At 44.9% G+C, this 20,312-nt stretch overlaps 1 protein-coding gene across 2 annotated transcripts in view; it reads right to left on the reverse strand.

Annotated features, from left to right (window-relative positions):
- C12H1orf21 (chromosome 12 C1orf21 homolog) overlaps positions 1 to 15,993 on the reverse strand; it is a 125,106-nt gene extending 109,113 nt beyond the window's left edge. The window contains exon 1 of one of the 2 annotated variants that reach the window (XM_055725107.1): positions 15,603 to 15,993. The gene's annotated coding sequence lies outside the window, so the exon portion shown is untranslated. Of the gene's footprint in view, positions 1 to 14,587; positions 14,662 to 15,602 lie in introns of those variants that run through there. The other variant, XM_005443321.3, reaches the window with a different exon arrangement.
- Positions 15,994 to 20,312: the final 4,319 nt, after the last annotated feature.

Here is a 20,312-nt window from a genome sequence, read left to right on the forward strand (position 1 = left end):
GAAACGAAGAAAACTGCTACTTGCAGACTTTGGGGGGAAAAGTGCAATCTTCAAAAAAAAATAACGACTTTAAGAGGAAGTTAATTTTTCTACTGGCTTAAAAGAGACTAAAGGTAAGTTTTTTGATCAAAACAAATCATTAAGTGTATAAACATGAAAATGAGTTTTCCCACTAGCAAGCACTCATACACCATAGTCACTGAGTAACAACACACAAGGAGCAAAGGCACTCACAAAGTACTCAAAATTCACTATTTCAATTAAACAGTCAGTCCATTAACAGACGATAATCCATCATTCCTCAGAGGCTGTAAAAATACCAGCATTTCTTTTAGCACTCATCTGACAGGAAGATGAGAAAACACTGTAAAAGAAATGAAAGATAGGCAACCCTTCCTGCAACCCAAGAGAATAGTTGCTCCTTTTTGCAGGGGAAATATTTTGGAGTTTCACTGAGCTTTTAAAACTTGTTCATCCTCATGTGCCACATAGAGGTGGCTTGCATTTTTATATCATTTCACATACAGGAAACCAAAGTACAAGTAGCACAGCACAAGCAAAAGAAGGCTCCACTTTTCCAGCCCTCTGCTCTTCCATGTGTGGCAGCAATAGGGCTTTTTTTTTTTTTCTTTTTTTTTTCCCCGACATTTGACAGCAAGCCTCCATTATATTTCTCTGCTTTCCGGAAGTGCTGTTACCCAATAAGATCAGTGGGGGACATATGGAAACAACTTAAAAGTGTATTCCTTCTCCCAGAAGCCTGCAGTGGAACCTCCTGTCTACACGGACCCCACAAGCCCACAAAAGACTTTAAAAATCAGCTGACAAGGCAGAGTTATTCTTAACCACATCAGGTCAGACTAAAGGCCCATTTCATCCTGCACCCAACAGAAATAAAAAGTGGATACCTGGGAAAGGGTGTAGGAATACACACCAAGTAAAGAGTGAAGTCACCACGTAATGCTCTTTCCTATCCCAACCCAAGCACAGAGACAAATTTTTCCTCTTCAAGGTATAACTAAAATTGTACTGAACGCAACACAGCAAATCAACATGGATCAATCATCACGGCACAGGGTTCCTATCTGGCTCTCCTGCCCATTTCCCTGTTCCCCACCTGCCCTTGGTTGCTCCTCTCTACCTTGTGAGCTTTGGGAAGTCAACTTCCCTGACAAAAGTCATGACTCTGCTTCCCAGAACGACACCTGATCTCATCCGGAGTTTCCTTGTGCTAGCATAACACAATCAGTAACGTGGTGAGGGGAAATTTAAGAAAAGGAAATCAAAACGGGAAATGGTGTTAGCACTGGTGACAGGAAACGCCATAATAAAATCATTTTGACTTACAAGTAAAGTTAATCATGGAACTTCTTTAAAAGGTGTAGGTTTAAGTTTAAGCTTTTAGCATTTTATATATTTAGAATCTATTTAAAATGTTAAACCGATAAACACCCATGACGCAACTTTATGTTGCTTAGGAATCTGCAGATACTACACACATGAAGTTGCCCACTCAAAACCAACACTAAAGCAATTGGTCTTTGATACGAAGCCCTACCAAAGCAGGCACAGTGCCTTACCTCCATTACATCTGCTGGCCTACAAGACAGCTCCTGTTCTTTGGTGTCCTGCCAGTACTTCTCCTGTCAAATACACCATGTGCCAACACAAGTGGCAACACGAAACTCTGCAGAAATTCATGCTGGTTTGGGTTTTGTAGGTCTGCTGAATGACACAAGACAGTAAGGGTGCTGACATAGAACAGAAATACAAACAAGCCTCAACCCCACCACGCAGGTACATTAACCAGTAAAAGCTACTGAAATCATGAGAGTGATGTACTCCCACAGCCAGTATTTGCAGGGTCAGCCACTGCCCCCTCGTTCCTAACACTATGTCAGTGCCATGATAAGCCTACGATTTCTTCCATCAAGCCCCATCCCAGGTTCAACAAGTGAAGGGTCATCCATAAAATTTCATCCTTAGCCTTAGTTCTCCCCCAGAGACATATTCCTGATTAACTATAGTTAAGGTACCATGGTAAAATAGATTTTAATCCAATACAATTTCTTTCTTTCTTGTTTTGCCTTTTGCACACTTGTCTATTTATCTGTCTTGCAATTTCAAATACAAACCAGCACCGCTGAGAAGCAGCGAACTAACACAAGTGGTGACTATTTTGACATAACACCAGTTATCTAAGCAGTATGTGCTAGAAAGAAGGGTTTAGGGAACAAACAATGGATGCAGCCAGGTATCAGAAGAAATACTGTTCTTAAGTGGAATATTAACATTTCCACCTGGAAAAGATGACAGGAAGAATCAGTGAAGCGCACTAAGCAAAATCACTGCACTTCACAACTGGAATACTTAGAAGCTTTTTGACTTATCTTTAATACTTCGGAGTTGCAGAAAACCACTAAATGGAGACCAAATCCTTTCTTTCCTCTTCCCCCTTGCCCACTGCTAACAACACCACTCAGCATGATTCAGCTGGTGAATCCAGCCCAACTATATCTCACACATTAAAAGAGAAGGGTGCACAAAGAGCAGGCACTGCTTGGTGCCTCCCGCAAGAACCTGGGGTGTCACTGGCAATGAGGGGTGACCAGCCCAAGACCCAGCTTTAGGATGTGGCACTACCACCCCTGGTTACAGCCCACTGCCAGAGAGCAGGCTCTGTCCTCATTTTGACAGGCTCATTTCTTGTATTGCTACCTCTAAAAGGAAAAGCCCAGCACCCTGCATCACAGCCTACAGAAAATGGCTCTGAGCCTCTGACTCAGAAAGCTTTTATTCATAATACACACCATATGAAGAACAGGAGAAGGAAGGATTTGATCATTTCTACCGCCTTTACCATGCACCTTGAGGTAGTAAAGCAAAGTACGTGTGTGCCCTTGCACAATTTCCTTTTCAACAGCAAGTGCCTTTTGGTTTCATTAGTTCATGTCTCCTTTCCTCCTGCTCACGTTTCCAGCCTCGTGCCATCAGCTGTTTAGCTCTTCATGTTTCATCTCCAGCCCTCTACCTCACCACCTCCAACGTTTAGGAACAGACACACTACTCCTGCTCTCCATACCATTTCTCTGCTTATTGATACCAGCTCTTGATAGCAATGACCCAGAAACAACATGTCAAGGCTCTTCTCCTACCTCTTCTCTCCAAAATGAAGAGCTAGCCTACCTCACCTGCACAGCAATGCTGAGAGCCCCTGCAGTACATCCTTTGCTGGGCATCGTGGTGGGCAACCGTTACTCTGAACTTCTTTTTCAATATTAATTTTTAGTCCACACAAACCCAAGCTTCAGGCTGTACAAGGTAGGTAGGAACTGTAGGAAGGGATGGGGGAGGGGAGGGGGGGAGTTGAAGTTGGGGGACAACTGAAAGTCAGATGTGCAGGGGAGCTGTACATCTTCTAAAGAGGGCAATCAGAAAGACAGAAAGACATGTTTTCAGCTTACTTTGTCCTTTCACACATCTGTGTTTATGGCTTTAATGGTAATGTAAAGCCACAAGAATCCTTCCTCTATGGCATTTAACAGTGTTAAAAAAACACTGTGCCTCTAAACATTCAGAAGCTAAATCCTAGCCTCACTAAGCTCAAGAGTAAAATTCTCCATGACTTCAGCAGTACACAGTTTTGGCCCCAGGGTACTGAATGCAAGCACACACAGGGGCTAAACATAATCTGCACTGATATTTACATAATTTCCCTATATGTAAACAAATTAACATAGCCACAATATTTGATTGTACTTCCATCTTCCATGACCAATGAGTCAGAATTGCTTGTTTATAGTTATTAGCAATATAAACCTGCAATCAATCAGCACTCTCTTCACCCTGAAGAAGCAGGGGGAGAACAGCTACAAAAGCCATCAGGAAATAGCAAGGGACACCCCAGTCCCAAGACTGAACTCAGAACATTAGTATTTGCCATAGACAGCAACAGGAAATACTCTTCTTCGTAACTATGAATGTAAAAATAGTATTTGAAAAGCAAACCTGTTACGAGAATAGAATTAAGCTACTGAGGTTCAAGTTGATCAAAGGATTTAGAAAAATAATCCAGATTTCACTCTATTTAAATAATTGAAAAGATAAATTCGAAGCCAAGAGAAGGGACCTGTTTTTATTCTTCTGATAACAAGGCACAGAACAAGATCAGAGTCGTACCATGCTGCGTGCCACAAAAACACCGTCGCAACTGCAAGGAGTCTGAATGGGCAACTCCAGCCACAGCAGCTCCACAGCCTCTTGGGAAACAGAGCTGTGGTCTCCCAGCTCTCACCCAGCTGCATTATTCACTCTGCCATGCCATTTTTCTCCTATTCCATTAACACCTGGAAGCATGTATGTTTTTTCCTCCTCAATGCATGCTTTGTACCTGGTTTTCTGGTGCACACTTGTTCTCCTTTATACTTCTTCCCAATATTCCCTAAAACTTCCCTTTTGGGCACTCATTTCATCTAAGCCTTCCTGGTATAGACCTGTAACAAAGCAGCAAACAGGATAAAAACCAGGGGAACTGCTAAAGACAACTGCACACAGCACCAAGGGCGTACTCCTAAATTTCCAGGTAAGAACAACACACACAGCACCACAGACTGCTGTAACTTCCATCGGTTTTAAACTTTGTCCTAGAGCACCTCCAGTGACTAATCGAATGCATAAACCTACCAGACGCGCTAGCTAATGACCAGGTAGGAACGATGAACTAGAGACTGGTAAACTAGTTTGCAATCCCCACCACCAAGAGGCATACGTTACCTTAAGGGTGAAAGTCACTCCCATCTTCTGTTTTCCATCTCCTCTTTGACATTCAAATAGAGACACAAAACCAGTCCTGCAGTCTGACGATACAGAAAGGTCCCTGCATCTCCTCCAACACTGGTTTTGTTTCCCTGAACACTGAGATCAGATCAGCATTGCCACAGACAGCACCTCAGCTCAATTCAGCTCACGCTTGGAAAAGACTTCACGGATATCAAGGCTAACTCGGGGAATTCGACTTTATTGGCACAGAAGCAGCAGACTGGGAAGCTCACATGCTATTTTCTTTTTTTTCGCGTTCAACCATGCTCAGTATTTTCAAAGCAATAAAACCTTTTCAACACAAAATACAATCCAGGCGTGTTCATGAGATGTCACAGGAGCTGGCAGCAGGTAAAGAGAAAGAATGCAAAATCGTAGGCAGGAAAGAGAGGAATGGGAAATTGAACACCTGAAAAGGCACACAGGTCACCAATTTACTCACTATGAGAATCTGTCAGTAAACAGGACCGTCCGATTCACCAGGTAGCAACCATCAAAGCAAAACCAAGAAATCTTCAGGGCCACCTCCATTGTTACCTGTGGCTTTTATTCCTGCCAATACTCAGTCACAGCCAAGATCAAAAGTGGAGCTGATCTCACACGCTCAGAAAATCCAGAGCAGATTTTTTTGGGATAGTTTCCTTGGCATAGGTAATTCACCTGGGATCTTCCATCCCACCTCTGCCTCTCACAAGGACTGCATTAACATCTACCTCCTGCTTGCAAGAGACCACATCTCAGGAACTGGCTGACACTGACTATGGCCAACAACAGCCTGTTACATGCATTTTCAAAGCATACACCAAAGCAAAAACACCCCAGAAAAGAGCTGTTTCTTCTGCATTTGACTTAAGGCAAAAAAAATACAGGAAAACAGTTATCCTGGTATTTACCCTCCACTAAAAAGATAAGGGCTGTGATGGCAAGAAACAGCAAGTGGGTTCTTCATGTGCTTTCCCATGATAGCAGTACCTCTTGGGAAACCAGGGTGGAAGAGAAGGGAGGAGGTGTTGCCATTAGGATGCTATTTTCCACAATCCTTTGACATCAGTAGGATCATTCCTACATGTGAAATAAAGGGTTTTATTTCAAAATGAGGGTGGTGATTTTTTTGTACCTTGGGGTTTCTTTTAGAGGGCAGGCAGGAGGGGAAAGCCAGCAGTAACACAACTACTTGCCTTACTCTCATTAATTGTAACAGGTGCAAAGAAATTCCTCCTCATGCATTGCAAGCCAGCTTAAACCCCAGAAAAATAAGAGTCCTCAACCTGTTGCGCTTAACAAATGTTCTCAGTGAACTTCACCTTCTTCTCTGTAGTTTCCTCTGGTCTCATGCTGCTGCCCAACCTGTTCTGCCTACAAAGGAAGGCCAGGGCAGGGCCTGGAAGGGTTTGGACCAATTTTTCACCCAGCAGCAACAGCACTATGTGCTGATTCTGCCACATTTGCTATTGCTTCAACCTGACTGCCCTCAGAAGACCAAACCCTGCAGGCATTCCACAGCCAATCTTCCCTGACTCGACAGGAACACCATCCAAATCTTGACGCTGGCATGCACCGTGCTTCTATCTGCGAGAACAGGATCTCTGCTCTCAGCCTCACATGGGCCTCCTGGCCGGCAGTCAAAGTATGGGGGAGGAAAGGCTAAGTGTTTGTTTACACCCTCTGCAGCTGATGGGTGGGAAGGGAGCTGAGAGGGATGGAGCAGGCAAAGACAGGGTGCACATCCTTAACTACCACTTTCAGAGTGGCTGAATCGGCGCCGCGTGGACGGGTATTTACTGCTGACATAGGCCTGTAATAAATCACTACCTTTCTGGAGCAACAAGGAAGTTGCAGGGGTGACTGAGTCATCCTCCATCCTGACGCCATTCCAGGAGTGGAGCCACGTACATCCCCCGGCTTTGGGCTGTGCCCATGGCCCAAAAATAGCTTTTAAGCCAAATCCTGCAGTCATCATTCAAAGCTGAAACGCTTTATTTACACTCAGCAAGAATTCAGGTATGTTTTTGACACTGCTAAGAGCAACCAGTGCTTAAGTTATTTGCTTAACAAAGGAGTCTATTTAACTACAAGAGTTACACCAAGTATGCAATGTTTTCTGACCCACATAGAAGCTAATAATTCGCATTTTATGGAACCACTTTATGTAGACAACCCATCTTAATGGCCAACAACACACTGTACAAAAAGTAATAATTGAAAAGCAGTCGTCAGCACTGTTATTTGTGTTACAGGTAACTCACAAACCTCATTAAATTGTAGTATTAAATTTCTAACGACCTTCTGGCAAGCTGTTCAGTTCAAGAGGTTTTTTTTTTAAGGTGTGAGCCTGCAGACTGGCAAGCAACTGTGGAAGAAGTACGTGACAGCTACCCGGAGCCTGTGGGAGTGCCCAGGCAAAAGCCCCCATCACAAAGATGTCAGCCTGATCCCGCTTTGGCAGAAGAAGCGACTTTGACTTCATGAACCCTCCCTCGCCCCAGCCAGTCACTTGACCGGGCTTCTCTCACAAGTTTCTACCCTAATGCCAGATTAATCCTACTTTATCCAGTCCCCAGACATCGAAGAAGCTCCAGCTCTTTTCCCTCAAATCATTGGCTTTTAAACTATTTCTGTTGCAGCACCCAAGCATTTGCTGTGGATGAGAAAAGGCTCAGAGATCAGCACAGCGGTGTAACGGCAAACAAATATTATATCACAAAGTCTGGGATTTTCATAGTCTTTATGAAATTAGGCCCCCTGAATCCCATTGTGACTCAGTGAAGAGTCAAGTGCATAACTTTCCATTGTGCTTGGTGCTTGTAAAAATCCACCAAATAAACATACAACTAAACGTAGCTCCACAAGGCTGAACATTTGTCATTCTCCTAAATGCTGTTACTAAGCCTGAGGCCTCTTATTCCATTATTTATTTATTTATTTATTTTAGGAAATAGCCTCACTCTTGCCAAAACATCAAAGATGCAGAATGCTAGTTATAGGAAAATCCACCTCAGAGTCAGCTCCTGTCGTTGGGGGAAGAACAACAAACAAACCCTATATTCCAAGCTGACAATCATCATGATCTGCCCATTAGTGTTGCGTCGCCGGTCTGTCACGCTGATGGAGTCTGTCTACTTGTGTTGGGGATGACAGTCGCTCCTCGCTGCTGACGTCTTTGCTCAGGGCTGTGCCGCGGTCTCCGGTACACAATCTGCTCCAGAACGTGCAGACTGGCTGTGCCGTTTCAAAAGCTTTCCTAGCATATTTCTGCAGACTGAAACAGGAAAATTCTGGGCAGCCAGGCGCTGATTTATCTCTGTATGAACGCCTGCGGGTGTAATTCGTGCAGCTCTTCCAAACAAAACATTTTCACTGTGATAGGAAAGGCAAACTCCCCCAAACCCAATTTGTTTGGTGGTTAATTAGTATCCTCCACTGCAACATTTGAGACAAAAGAAAGAAGTGGTCCCTCTTCTCCCATGAGCATCAAGACTTTTTAACCTCAAAGATATACCTTATCTGACATGACAAAGGCAGAACAGATCCAGCTTACTATTTTTTTTCCTCCCCCAAACAGAGGGAAAACAACAGAAACTATCTCAGAAGCTTATTCATTGGTAAGTTCTGATTTTCATTTCAGTAGCACTGGTCAGACACTTAAAATTATAGGCTCCCACACCTGAAAACTAGGTAGTAATTTAAAAACATAAATCATAAGAAAAAACAACTCTGTCCGTAAGAACTTCTGAGTGGTAAAAATAACAGAGGCAGTATTAGAAAACCCTGGCTGGCTTTTCTTTCGCCCGCTAATAAAACAAGTCCCTGAAGTACCCATACGAGTTTCTCCTCCGTGCATTTCCATGCTGGTTGAAGGGAAGAGCCGCCAGCTCTGCTCCCTTGAATTCAGTCTGGCTTATTCAGCAGCTTCAGTTCTGCTCTTTCAGATTCCTGCAAAAATAAAGGCTCAGAAGAGAAAGCTGAGCCTCTGGGCATCCACCAGACCACAGCTACCGTGCGTACGTAACAAGCACAACTGCACTGGAAGAAAAAGAACAGTACCCAATCCTTCAGCATCACATGGCTGACCAAGATCAGCAGCCCCAACCACATCTTTAAACATCCTACTTTCAGCCCGCTGCTGAAAGCGGCTTCCTAGTGACAGAGTGCTTTGTAATTCCATCTGCCAGAAAAGACCAAACTCCTGCACATTTTGTCAGTACATTTATTGCACATCAGCTGCACTCCCTAGAAGCTGCGGCTGAGATGAGCAGGCCTGTAGACAAAATTAAGCAGCGAGATCCAAACTAGGTATTGCCAGAACAGAGAAACATCTTAGTCACCCCTCAAAGCTGATGCTAAAATGGACCTACAGACCCTTATCAGCCCTTAAGACAGCAGCATTTGATTTGTTTCACCAGCTGATTCTTCCCTCAGACTGTTCTCTGGTGGAGATGTGCAAATATTCAATATTCAGAACTTCACTGAATAGCAATTCAAAAGGAATTCTCCAAACAGAAAGGTGAACTTCAGCAAGCACGTTTCCCTAGGAATGGCACACCGACATCAGCACAAGTCAACACCAAAACCTGCAAAATTCACAGAAAATGCTGCTGCCACTGTAACACAGGGGAAGACAGCTATTCATTCGCTCCTCTGTGCCTTCCTGCTAAAACAATCTCCCTGCCCGATATCCTAAATCGCACAGGCTCCACAAATCTATAGTTAGCCATGACTCTAAAACACAGAAGTCTGTCTGCCAAACACACATAATCACATTGAAGTTGTTTTGCCTTTATTAATAAAATCTTGGGATGGGATGAGATAAAAATCCTAAGGAAAAAAGTTTAAAAGGTAAGTCCCTCCCCCTCACCGAATGAAGAGCTGTCCTTGTGTGGATAAACTCCTCTGTTGGGCAACTTGGATAAACTTTTCCTTGTTCATTATAAAAGCACAAGCTCACCAAGGTCCTTTTATGTCCTGATGTATGAAATTATTCCAGCTATATATCGTTTCACTGAGTCCAAGGGGTGAGGCTATGGTATTTATAGATACGTTCAGGGCTAGAATTTTGGTTAGCAACAACATAGTTACGGTCTCAATGCCTAACACACTTTTGGGAAAATGCCCACCTGTATATATATATCCTGGAAAATTTTTCCTATTAAATACGTATTTCAAGTGAACTTGCTTTTTGTCTTTTTCCAAACATATGCAATAAAGCCTACTAAGAAAAACAAACTGGGACCATTTCCATAGTAAGAGGGAAGACCCTGATGCTTTCAGACACATTCACTGGTTTGGGATTTTTTTTACTAGCCACAGCACTTCGCCCTCAAAAAGAGGCCTCAGTTTCACTAAGCGCATGCCACACATTAAGAGGTGAATCTCTGCAAACAACTCAAAACACAGGCAGGTAAGACAGTGCTCCACAAAAGAGAATGCATGTTCTTCCCCCCATTTGGATAACAGATGAAGAGCTCATCATGGTTTAAAAATCTATTTCTCCCGATCTCTAATCCAGAGCCCTGCCTAAAGGCTGTTCAGGACTGGACCAATACTCCAGTTAAATCACTTGGCACTGGCATCTCTTCACTCCATAACTACCTTCCTTTGAACCAAGGGATGGCAGACATGCTAGCAAAGGATGCTCTTGGATTAACACACTGTTGCAGAGATCTTATCCATATGCATGTACTGTTGTTGTGTATAGCATCATTATGTAAGTGCCTCTATTTTTAAAACAAACTGAAAACGTTTGTCTGGTCACTCTCTACTATTATCCCACCCATAAACCAGTAAGCTGAAATTCCACCCACTTTAATCATAAGTTTACAGGCTTACGGGTGGAATAACAGTAGAAATGACAAAACAAAGGTTTTCTGCTTGCTTTACAACCATGAAAATTTTACCCATTTTTTATCAATAGGATTTCAGAAGCTGCCATAATAATAAATCAACAACCTTTGGATGCCTTCTTTTAATACACCAAACAACTACCATTACCACTAGTACCAAAGTCTAGGACAACAAACTGTAACCCAGACTCCTGGTCCACTGGTACAAAAGCAAATACTGCAAGTCAATCACAGTCAAAAGATCCTGCTTCTCTGCCACACAGAGGAAAAAGTGGAACTTAAACCATGACTTTTTAACACTCATCTGTTCCTGAAGTGGTCCAGGACGGCATGTTGAAAGCTAACCTAAAGAACAAATCAAGGACCTAGTAATTGTTTTTACTGCATGATGCTGCACTTACTGGAATCTGTACCTCTTAACTTCAAGCTCTTCAATACGGTTTTAAAATTCTGTTCCCCACATCTTCCACATCCTCTAAAATGTTGCATGAGACACCTTGCAAAGATTTACTTTGGGAAGAACTTCAGACAACACTGCTGAAGTGGATCCTTGGCATACAGCAACTCTTTTGATGCCAGAGTTGCTCTGAATCAAGACTTACTGTGAACCATGTACAAGATGTACAGCTGCAGAATCACATCACTTCTTGTATTTCAACATTTTTTTTGCATGCATTCACCTAAACACAACAGCCGTAATGGTACGTATCTATAAAAGGTGATTGTAAATGGGGCTGGGAGCATACCTTACTGCAAATTTACAGCAATTACCCTTCTATACATTCTAAGACCTGTTAACATCCCCATATATAGTACTTTTCTGTGTGAAAAATCTGAAAAGGAAGATATTCTTCCAAAACTGAGATAAAATCACAGGGCAGGCACTTCAAATGGCAAGTTGTAAAACAAGTAAAATAAAATTGTTTGCAGAGTGCACAATTATACCAGACGTTCACCGACACAGGATGGTGTGAACAGTAATGCCATGAAGTTTTTCAAAACAAATAAGACATTTTTCAGAGAAGGCAATCCATCAGCAACTATTAAACACAACAGCCTCAATGGAACTGCCAGCCCAAAGATTTCCTAGAGTAATGATGGCTGGAAGGGTTTTACCAGGAAGAGAATGCTGTAGTTACAGTTTTCCTATCCACATGTAAGTGGCCTTATCAGAAAAGATACTGAGCTAGACAGGTCTCTAGTCTGACCAAGAATAACTGCTCTTATTCAGTTCATAAAATTGAAGACGACAAGATACCAACCGGTTAACAAATCAGAGCTGAAGGAGACTAGTACCAGTAAAAGAAATAGTCTTAAAATTACTGATTGCATATCAGATTCCACACCACCTCCTCTCTGAACGTCCTACAATAATACAGCCTTAACAGTATTACCAATTCCCCGAAGTTCCTCTTTAGATTCCAGTATACCCAAAATGTGCTTGTGTACATTTAGGCACAAATATGTTATACAGCACAAAGATCAGCCAGTAGCATAGTGATATATATTTACAAGTGCCTGTGAAATCCCTTTGCAATTAGATGCCTGCTTATATAGAATTAAACACAGTCCGCAAGGAAATAAGTAATAGTAGTAATAAAAAAAGCCACCTACTGGAGTATTTTTGAATGTGTATCCAAAACATAGTCCTGTTCCATCATGTTCTGCTGAAGGACAGAAAAGCAGCATCCAGGAGGGTACCTTATCTTTCCCTGAACAAGAGAAAGGCTGGAAGGGTTCAGGTTCCACACCAACACGAAGGCCTCTGGAAAACCGACTGCCAGGAGTCAGTTATTCCTCCTTTCCCTGCACACTTGACACCACTGCATACCGTAGTTAACGGTGGGCATGTTTCATGCTACAGTATTTTTAGAGCGAGGTCCACTTCTCCAGCACCAGAGCCCATGCGAGATCCCTGCGCCGCAGCTGCGAACTGGGTCCCAGCGAGGCACTGCGCGCACAAACACAGAGAGGCCCCTCTTGTAGCGCCATTGAACACCTACCAGGATCCTCCCTGCACTCCAGCTCCTTCCCACGCACCCCAGGCCTCCACCTCCCCCCTTCTGTATCGGCTCTCATCTCTCTCGGTGGGATCTCACCTCGGATACACCAGTAATGCCCACACCACCTACTCCTGCGCCGACCTTTGCTGGGCAGCATGCACGTCACCACCTCCTTTCTCAGCAGATTCAGGGCGACAAGCCTTAAAAAATCTCTACCTGTGGCAATGCTGCTTCCACGACAACAAGAAGAAATAGCCAAATAATAATGGACCAGTTGAGGGGCTGCCAGCTTCAGCAAATGTGTCTGGAATTGTATTTTTTTATTATTTTAAAAAGCTTCCAGTTGAGCCTTGGTCATCTTTCTAGACCCAACACCTGCACTGTAATCGGCACAGCGCCTGCACAGCACCCCAGACATGATCAGGCTGCACACAAAGATGTTTGCAGAGGCCTTTACCTGCCAACTAAATGAAGCTGAAAGTTTGCCCATGCATGTGGGCAGCACCTAATGCACCACAGAAGCTCCTGGAGTACAGACAATCAATATTAAATCCATTATAATCCCAAGAAGTTTACCAAACACTTATTTACTATGTTACTGTGTCCACTCATTGTGGTTTTGTCCAGTATTTGCAGTACACTAACTGCAGCACACCTCTCCCATGTAAACACTCGCCCTAATCCACGACGTTATATATATATCATTTGTTTACCCAAAGTTGAATGATTGTTGTTAATCTGATTGCATAACAAACTACAGCAGCCTTAAATAACCAAACTGCTCTTTCCAGCATGGATTAGTCGAAATCACTCACTTCAGCACCCCACCTCTTAAAAAAGTGAAAGAGATCATGGAGAAAGAAGAAAATAAAAGCACCCAGCCACTGCTTTCACAGCCAACTACTGTGGAAGACACTGCAGTGTGCAGATGCAATGTAGTAACTTCACACCTGGTGCAGGCTGTGAGCGCAAGATAAAGCGAAACGTTTTCAACTGCTGAACAATATTGCGCAATTAAAGCACATTCTGCTAGATCTTATTCACAGCTCCAGCGCAAGCTATTAAGCAAAATATACAGCATGGATTTTCAAAACAAGTAATTGCACGTATATAAACAAAGGCCATCATTTACATGGCAGATCCCATAAAAGCTTATCTACCACATGATGTCACACCCATAAATTACAACTTAAAGTACCAGTGCCAAAGAGCTCCTGCCCTCTCAGCCCAAAATGAACATTATTAGTATCAAACACTGCTCATCCATGACTGCACCTCTTGGAGACAGAACCCCATGAAGTACCCCCTGAGACAGAGTAGTATTTAAAGATTCTTCAGACAATGAGAAGATTTATAATTATTACTGTACTGTATTACATCACAAAGTCTTAAACAAATCAAGCTGCCTCATCATACAACGCTCAAGATAATATAAGGTTTAAACAACATCAAGCAGTATCGGCGCATTTCACTTGTACCAAAGGGCAAACACCTCCAGCCCCCATACACAGGAGATCTTCAGAAACACGTAGCCTTACAGCTATTATCAAACAGCAAGTTAGAAAAGCAAAACCAAAACACACGTATTTCTTTGAACAGACTCAGGACCATAGTTTTTCCATTGAAATCCAACCAACCAGGGCATGGGGAATGTGAAGGGCAGGCAAATGGGAAACGAATTAAGGCAAGGAATATGTTTTGGCATCTCTCGGTTTTAGTTCACCAGTCCATGATCTGCCCAAGAGAAATCAAGAGGCAGAGCCGGGGGCTAATATGAAACTGCCTATTGATCGCAGCTGGCTTTCTACAGCACACAACAAAATTCATCCCCTTGACTGATACCCACGGTGGCAGCCTCATCATGGAAGTTACAGACAAGACAGGCATATCAGCAAATGACCCTCCAACCAACACACACTGGAATACCTTTGTGGGGGAAAGCAAGCTAAGCATCTCTGCTCCAGGCACAAATATCTGCTCCTCAGAGTCCGTAGTCACCTGCAAATCCATAACAATTATCCCAGTGCCCCTATGATCTGCCTGCACCGGGGGACTACCTACACAGCAGGCCCCGCCCCAGGGAAGAAAGAGGCTCCACCGACCCTGTCCACGCCAGATGGGTCTGTGCCGTCTCCATCACGCTCAGCCTGCACCGAATTCACCATTTCTGCGCGTTATTACGAATCTGACATCACATCAGTGCAAGCACAGTCTGACATCTACAGTTAACTCGGTGATGGTGTAAGTGCCGCCCGGCTTACAGGCATTTGGTGTTGCAATTCGCTTGCTGCTGAACCCTTGAAAGAGAAGATATATATACACACACACAGAAAACCTGCTACAGAAAGCCTCGCAGTGACTTGTTTCTTCTCCATAAGGCCGGCGGAGCCGCAGCGAGCCATGTCCCTCCTCCGAGCGGGGGAACTGCAGCAGGAGACCCCCCTGCCTCACTCCGCTCCTGCGCCGCGGCAGCGCAGCACCCCCCGGAGCCAACAGCTGCCGCTCAGCCCCCGGCCCGCCTGCCCGGATGGGGAACCCTGCCCACCCTGCGGCCGCTGCGCCGCCGTGAGCCCCCGCCGTCCCCCCGCAGCCCCCGGGGCTGGCAGCACTTGGCGAACTGCGGAGGCAGGCGCCCGCTCCCCGTACAAAGCCCCGCGGGGTCATGAATAAAACATGGCTCGGAGGAGGAAGGGGGGGGGGGGGAAGAGGGGGGGCGGGATACGGAGGAGAAATAAGGGAATAAAACGGCTGCGCGGCGGCCGGGGGACGCGGCGGCGGGCACGGCCCCGCGGGGGCCTCCCCGGACCCCGACGCCGGCCCGGAGCTGGGGCGCCGCCCGGCCCGCCCGCCACCGGCCCGGGCCTCCGCGAGGGAAGCGGCGCCCCTCGCCCCCCGCCCGCGGCTGCTCCCCCCCCCCCGCCGGCCCCCGGGGGACGCTCACCTCAGGAGCCGCCGCTCGCAGCGGCTCTCCCGCCGCGGAGAGCCTCCGGCAGGCGCCGGGCGCGGCTCGGGGCCCGGGCTGGAAAGGACGGGGAAGCGCGGAGGACCGGGCGGCTCCAAGTAAGCGTGCGAGCGCGGCAGCGGCGACGGCAGCCGGGCGCGGAGCGGCCTCTCCGGGGAGCCGGGGCGGGCCGAGGCGGGGAATGGGCGTTGCGGAGCTGGGGGCGCGCCCGGCCGTCACGGCGGGGAGGCGGGGGGAGGCCGCGGAGGAGGAGCCGCCACGCACCGCCCGCCCCTCCCGCCGCCGGGGCCGGGTCCCGGTCCGCCCGCCGGGCTGTGAGGGCGCGGGGGGCGCTCCCCGCCTCGCTCCTCCCGGGTGAGGGTCCGAGCGGCGCCCGCCGGCCGGCCTGGGCGGGGGCCGGGGCCTGCGCGGCAGCAGCGTCCCCTGCCCGCCGCGGGCCCCGCCCCGGCCCTTCCCGCCGGGCCGCGAGGGGCGGCGTTACCTCAGGCGGCGGCGGGTGCCGGGCCGCCCTTCCCGCCCGTCGCCTCCCGCCCGCCTGCCCTCGCTCCTCGGCCCCGGCGGCCACACAGGCCCCGTGTGGCGGGCAGGTGTCCGGGGGACTTAAGACGTTTAAACGTAACAGCATGTCCTTAATTAAAGTGAAGGGTCTCACAACTGCCCGTGGAACGGTTGTAAGTTACTGCTAAAAATGTGCCCTTTCGAACGCTTTGTTTCCAACAGAACTGACAGGCAAGGATAAGGTGTTATCTTTCCAGTCATTTTGGAAATCCTTACAAAAATTTCCCACTTTGTCCTTTTCCACTGACTGTTAGGAATGAAGTCACAGTGATTATCAGGGCTGTGCTTTTTAATTACCTCACAGAAAACTTACGTGTGCAGAGGTGGAAGAATGCAGGGGTGGGACTTTTCCAGGCCAAGCTGTCATATTAACACACTGGTTTTGAAGTGCAACGTTCGTGTGAGCAGTTCGGTACCCTGAAAGGGTGACAACCAGTACAAAGGCATTCCTGCTCCCTTTCCTAAAAATCTGTGGGTGGGTTGTCCTCTCCTGAGGGAGAAGGAAGGCTGGGCACCCACCAGAGAGTATCTCCAGCATCCATGGTCCACAGTACCTCAGGGTAGGAGTCTGAGGTGGGGGAACACCAGGCATCGAGGTAAAGTCAGAGATGCAAAAATGCAGACCCCGGTGCTTTTGGTGTCCTTCTCCCACTCAGCAATGGGACAGCAGAGTGGTTCTCCACCTTACCGTGGGAGGGTTGTTGCCCAAGAACGCAATGCATGTCGGCTTTATTGCAGCATGTGCCCTGATTTTCACAGGCAAAACTGTGGGTTTGTGTTCACAGAGTTTTTCATGAAAATGACTTGTTGACTGAACAGAATTTGAGGTTGAGGTGAAACTTCTTTGAAGTTTCTGGTTATAAAAGCTTTCTCAGATTGCTTCTGCCAGGAAGTGCTACCATACGAACTAGTAAGATTCCAGCAAACCTACATTATTTTTATCACTTACAGTTTTAGTATCTTTCAATAATCCAGGCAGATGTGTTTTCATCTAAGAACATTTTTCCTTCACCATTATGAAAATAGTAAAATAAGTAACAGTTTGTTTGCCAAATCTGTGGCAAGATCCCATTTGCAGTCATTTCTACCTTCATCTTTCTAGCAATCTAATAATTTTTTCTCTGCATTAGAAATTACTATCAGGAAGGTGGACATAAACAACACCAAGAGATCCCAAAAGAGGAAATATTTTCAGCTATAGGTCGACAACTTTGAAGTTGGCCAACTTTGGTTTTCACCCTTTTCACTGCAGAGAGCCTGATACTGTTTCCAAAGACACATGGAGCTTTTACAGTGAAAAATATATGATTGCTATGTCGCTGTAAATGTGCTTCCAATAAAACAACCATAAAAGAACAGCATAAAGCAAACATATTTTGTTTAGCCTCCACAAACCTCCCTGACATTTTCCTTGTTATGTGTGCAGCTCGTTAACATTCATAATACAATTATTTACATGTAAATCTGCTTCCTTATGCACAAATTTGTTGATCAAGTCTTTGTCTACCCCTCTCATGTAATCAAAGATACATCTAAAAGCAGAAAATAGTTATTTCCCTGATTTCTTGTGTTTGTGTTTCTCATTTTTGCGAAGAGACATTGCATACTGGAGAGCTGTTTTTAGAAGCTGGACAATGATAAATAATGTAAACAATTTCTGATATCCAGAATGTTTTCGATACCAAGCATAGCCCACTCCAGCTGAGCCTGGTGTTCTGTCCCTGCCTAGTGGTGCCCAAACAGGGTATTAGTTCATTACCCCAAGAATAAATTCTGGTTTTGATATCAAAACCATGGGCTGGGGGTTGTTCCTGCAAGAAGATGATAACTTTCATCCTGACTTTTTTTGTACAGTACAAAAGAAATCAGCTTTCCCAATTCGGTTCTCCTGCTGCTGTGGGAATTAATTGACTTGGATCTGGGGGAGCCGTGGACTAAAGAGTAGCCAGATACTAATATTTGCAAAGACAAAATCATTATTATAAGAAAAAGAAAAAACACACAAGCCCCTTAAAATTCTTGGAAAGTAGAGAGGTGAAGTTAGAAATGAGTATCGAGAGAGTCAGTGGCTCCAGAGACTGCAGTTGGTTATCTTCTTTTGAAAGAAGGTCTACCTCTGGGCCAAATTCTGCCACATTGTTTTGGGACCCTTTCTTCTCTAAGGCAATAGCTTGTGTTCCCCTGAAATCCACGGGCTTGTCATCAGGGAGGCCTTTCCAAGCAGGGCTACCTCTGCCATCAGTGGGAGGTTCCTTCATGTTGACTCCAATGCAGCAACTCACCAGATGGAGCAGAGTGTGATGTGCACAATTAATTTCCAACAATGGCAGTGAGCTTTAAAGCTGGTGAGTTGGTGTCTCAAAGTCTGAAATTTTGCACTATGGCAGATTATTTGTTGGTTTGATCTACATGTTGTTTCTATTCTGATGAATCTGTTTGATTAGAGCATGCTTTTTACCTAGGTTGATGTATGTTATTTCCAATGTGGGTGCAACTGTAGGGGGAATATGGACTTGTTTTCTCACGCTTGTACTCACATTATACTGTCATAGTGCGCTTACGTTCACAGAAGAGCATTTTCAGTACAATAACACTAGCTACACAGGGAGAGGTAAAAGTGTTACAGCTGGTGTATGTGTAGAACAAGATTTGAAGATGGGAAATGTAAAAGGGAGTGCTGGAAACAGCAATCCTCTTAGGAGAGCAGTTGAAACAGTGGTGTAGAAATACCAGTTTGGTCCGTTTATGCACACAAATAAGTTATTTGGCTTTCATCAGACTACTGCAGTGATATCAACATGTGTGTGTGCCATGCATGTTGCCGAATTATATTAATACAGCAGTGCTTGTAGTGATCTAGCTGCCTTCTTTTCTTATAAAGATGGGAATACAGTTCACTTGTCAATGCCAAAGCCATACATGTACCTGCACCCAACTTGTTATGGCTAAAAAATAAACTGTTACTTTAATCAGGTAGCTGATAATCAGCACAACAACCGCCTGTGTTCCAAGTCTGAAAATTTTTGCAAATGCCTAAGTTATCCTATTTTATTTTCTGAAAGGTACTGTTGATTTCCTCATGGTGTAATGAAGCTCTACATTTCAGAAATGGGAGAAATTAGAGAAGTCATGGGTTGGCTTACAGATATATAAGTGAAATTGCTTCACATTTTTCCCAATTAACATAAGTTCAGAAGAAAAACTAAAAAACTGCACAAACTGCTGCCAGGAACAGTTTAAAGATTGTGATTAATTGTTATCGTCTAGACCCTGCCTGGGAAACGCTAACATAAACTCCACAATGACAAATTCATTTTCCCTTTAACATCAAACTGTTTCCTAAACGTGCTAATATTCAAAGGTCTTTGTGAACATAATCTCTGGGGTTGGAAAGTCACTGTGAAAGGACTCTGACAGCTGGCATGATGAAGCCATTCCTCCAGCTGGAGGAGAATCGTGAGTTGAGGGGGCATGTACCAGATAGCTGGTGCTGCTGGATAATGAAGAGAGGGCACAGAAAGGCCCATGCTTTGTAGATTCAGTTTCCTCCCATGGATTTTCCATGTCCCATAGAATATGAAGATGTCACGTATCAAAAATTTTTACAAGATTGCAAACTTGCTAAGCTGGGTTTGATGCTGTAAATCAGCAAGCTGCTTTTTGAGCTGTTCTGCAGCTTGACAAGCTATACAGGAACAGACAGGAACTTCCCAACTCCTTTTTAATGGTGCATTGACATCAAAGTCTAGCTTTAGATATTTAAACAATTACAAATTAGTGGATGTTTATTTTACACAATCTGGCCATGCTCGTTGCATTCACTATCATTATTGAAATGGAAATGGTATTAATCTTCAATAAAGAAAAATGGATCGCAAATTCTGGGCATATTATAGAATGCGTTTTAACCAATAAAGAATTATCTTAGAATAAATAATGCCTTTGAAAACATGAACTACACTCATTCGCCTCACTGAGCAGTACACCTGTTAAGAGGGCAAAAAAGAGTCTGAAATATTTAAAAAGGGTCAAAGTTTAATCTGCATTACTTAAAGCTGCGTGATTCTCCTGCATTTCCTTTTTCACATTTTCATCATCACAGAAAAGTGCCTACATTAAAAATCTAGGGCA

The sequence above is a fragment of the Falco cherrug genome, chromosome 12 (assembly GCF_023634085.1).
Source record: "Falco cherrug isolate bFalChe1 chromosome 12, bFalChe1.pri, whole genome shotgun sequence".
Taxonomy (NCBI): Eukaryota; Metazoa; Chordata; class Aves; order Falconiformes; family Falconidae; genus Falco; species Falco cherrug.